Source organism: Vulpes lagopus, chromosome 13 (assembly GCF_018345385.1).
Source record: "Vulpes lagopus strain Blue_001 chromosome 13, ASM1834538v1, whole genome shotgun sequence".
In the NCBI taxonomy this organism is placed as follows: Eukaryota; Metazoa; Chordata; class Mammalia; order Carnivora; family Canidae; genus Vulpes; species Vulpes lagopus.
Genome location: NC_054836.1, coordinates 17,544,675 through 17,548,199, shown reverse-complemented (window position 1 = coordinate 17,548,199; position 3,525 = coordinate 17,544,675). Strand labels below are relative to the sequence as shown.

The following is a 3,525-nucleotide window of genomic DNA, read 5'->3' as shown; positions in this document are numbered from 1 at the left end:
GAAAAGTATACTATGCAAGCATATAAAGTAGGAAACTGGATCAGCTTTAGAGATGAGGAGAGGCATGACTGAGCAAGTGATGCTTGAGCTGGCAACCTAGGGGTGAGAAAGAATGACAGAAAAACATTTGAGGGAGAAGAATAATGGGGTGAGATGCTTTGAGCCCAAGAATGGCGCTAGACAATTGAGAAAACTTTCTACTTTTTAGCTAAAAAAGCAAATTCAAACAATTGTTTATCCAAATCATAACAAAGAATTTCCATTGTATACATAAAACCAGAGCAGCTAATACTGCACATGGTAAGTGTATTAGAAAAAAACTTGAAGAACCACATCTTATAAGATTAAAAGTTGCCAAAATTGACCACCCTATCATTAGACTTGATGGGAATATTTAACAGTAAGACTGGCCACGGTTCTTTTTTAAGATTTTTTATTTATTTATTAGAGACAGAGAGACAGGCAGAGGGAGAAGCAGGCTCCATGCAGGGAGCCTGACGTGGGACTAGATCCCGGGTCTCCAGGATCACACCCTGGGCTGAAGGTGGCGCTAAACCGCTAAGCCACCGGGGCTGCCCTAGCCACAGTTCTTGACCAAATTTAATAGATCAGTTGCATCAATAACATTTAGAATTTCACTTGATCTTGAGGAACTCAATAGCAAAAACTAACTGGAAGAATTAAATATGGGGTGCCTGGGTGACTCAGTTGGTTAAGCATCTGCCTTCAGCTCAGATCATGTTCCCGTGGTCCTGGGATGGGGCCCCACATTGCATCCCTGCTTAGTGGGGAGTCCCTCTCCCTCTTATCCCTCCCTCACTTCCTGCTTATGTTCTCTCTCTCAAATAAAATCTTTTTTAAAAAAGGATTAAATATATACAAAAAACTGACTGATGAATCATTTTCTTGCTTTATAATTTATAAAGAAAAAAACTCCCAATGAAAATAATTTCAGTATGGGACGCCTGGGTGGCTCAACAGTTGAGCATCTGCCTTTGGCTCAGGGCGTGATACTGGAGTCCCGGGATCGAGTCCCACATCAGGCTCCCTGCATGGAGCCTGGTTCTCCCTCTGCCTATGTTGCTGCCTCTCTCTCTCTCTCTCTCTATCTCTCATGAATAAATAAATAAAAATCTTCAGAAAATTTCAGTAAAGTGAAATGGAAAAAAATAGAACGAGAGGGAAGGAGAGAAAATTGCGTCCACGGATTACAGTACCTACAGCCAAGCTGCAGCCCAGCAGGGCTACAGTGCATACACCGCCCAACCAACTCAAGGATATGCACAGACCACCCAGGCGTATGGGCAGCAGAGTTATGGAACCTATGGACAGCCCACTGATGTCAGCTGTACCCAGGCTCAGACCACTGCGACCTGTGAGCAGACCGTCTATGCAACCTCCTATGGACAGCCTCCCGCTGGTTATACTACTCCAACTGCCCCCAGGCATACAGTCAGCCTGTCCAGGGGCACGGCACTGGTGCTTATGATACCACCACTGCTATGGTCACTACCACCCAGGCCTCCTATGCAGCTCAGTCTGCATAATGGCACTCAGCCTGCTTACCCAGCCTACGGGCAGCAGCCAGCAGCCAGCAGCCAGCAGCCTGCAAGACCACAGGATGGTAACAAACCCGCTGAGACTAGTCAACCTCAATCTAGCACAGGGGGTTACAATCAGCCCAGCCTAGGATATGGACAGAGTAACTACAGTTATCCCCAGGTACCTGGGAGCTGCCCCATGGATTAGATCGTGGAGGCATGAGCAGAGGTGGGCGGGGAGGAGGACGGGGTGGAATGGGCAGCGCTGGAGAGCGAGGTGGCTTCAATAAGCCTGGTAGACCCATGGATGAAGGACCAGATCTTGATCTAGGCCCACCTGTAGATCCAGATGAAGACTGACAACAGTGCAATTTATGTGCAAGGCTTAAATGACAATGTGACTCTAGATGATCTGGCTGACTTCTTTAAGCAGTGTGGAGTTGTTAAGATGAACAAGAGAGCCCGGACAACCCATGATCCATATCTACTTGGACAAGGAAACAGGAAAGCCCAAAGGTGATTCTATAGTATCCTATGAAGACCCACCAACTGCCAAGGCTGCGTGGAGTGGTTTGATGGGAAAGATTTTCAAGGAAGCAAACTTAAGGTTTCTCTTGCTCGGAAGAAACCTCCGATGAACAGCATGCGGGGTGGTATGCGTCCCCGGTGAGGGCAGAGGGATGCCACCGCCACTCCGTGGAGGTCCAGGTGGCCCAGGAGGTCCTGGGGGCCCCATGGTCACATGGGAGGCCGTGGAGGAGACAGGTGGCTTTCCCCCAAGAGGACCCCGGGGTTCCTGAGGGAACCCATCTGGAGGAGGAAACGTCCAGCACCGAGCTGGGGACTGGCAGTGCCCCAATCCGGGGTGTGGAAACCAGAACTTCGCCTGGAGAACAGAATGCAACCAGTGTAAGGCCCCGAAGCCTGAAGGCTTCCTTCCACCACCCTTCCCACCCCCGGGCGGTGACCGTGGCAGAGGCGGCCCTAGTGGCATGCGGGGAGGAAGAGGTGGCCTCGTGGACCGTGGTCCCGGTGGGATGTTCTGAGGTGGCCGTGGTGGAGACAGAGGGGGCTTCCGTGGTGGCCGGAGCATGGACCCAGGTGGCTTTGGCGGAGGAAGATGAGGTGGTCCTGTTGGGCCCCCTGGACCTTTGATGGAACAGATGGGAGGAAGAAGAGGCGGGCGTGGAGGACCTGGATAAATGGATAAAGGCGAGGACTGTCAGGAGCGCAGGGACCGGCCCTACTAGACGCAGAGACCCCGCAGAGCTGCATTGACTACCAGATTTATTTTTTAAACCAGAAAATGTTTTAAATTTATAATTCCATATTTATAATGCTGGCCACAACGTTATGATTATTCCTTGTCTGTACTTTAGTATTTTTCACCATTTGTGGAGAAACATTAAAACAAGTTAAATGGTAGTGTGCCGAGTTTTTTTTTCCTTCTTTTAAAGATGGTTGTTTAACTAAACAATGGGAACCCCTTGTGAGCATGCTCAGTATCATTGTGGAGAACCAAGAGGGCCTCTAACTGTAACAATGTTCATGGTTGTGATTTTTTTTTTTTAAATAAAATTCCAAATGTTTATAAACAAACAAAAAAAAAGAAAAAATATAAATTGTTTTTTGTGCTGTGTAGAAAACTGATGAAGGAATTGAGGTGGCTTGAATTCATGCAAAAATACTTTCTCAACAAAAATCCATGTATGATTCTCATTTAAAGTTTGTATTTACAAGGTTAGACTGCCTCTAGAGTTATTTGGAGAGGCAGAGGTAGGACACCTGAAAAGGCCCTAAGGCAAAAGAAGAGGAAGCCTTGGGTGTTCTTAGAGGCAGGGGTGCTTGAGGCAAAGGAAATACCTTTCAGACATCTTAGAATGTAAGTGAGAAAGGTAATTTCAATATTGTACTAATTTCTATGATAGAAGGAAGTACTGGGGACACCTGGATGGCTTAGTCAGTTATGTTACAGACTTGTTTT

The 3,525-nt window shown here is 47.3% G+C and overlaps 1 pseudogene; it reads left to right on the top strand.

Annotated features, from left to right (window-relative positions):
* Positions 1-1,182: 1,182 nt before the first annotated feature.
* Positions 1,183-2,966, top strand: LOC121475025 (annotated as a pseudogene).
* The last annotated feature ends 559 nt before the right edge of the window (positions 2,967-3,525 follow it).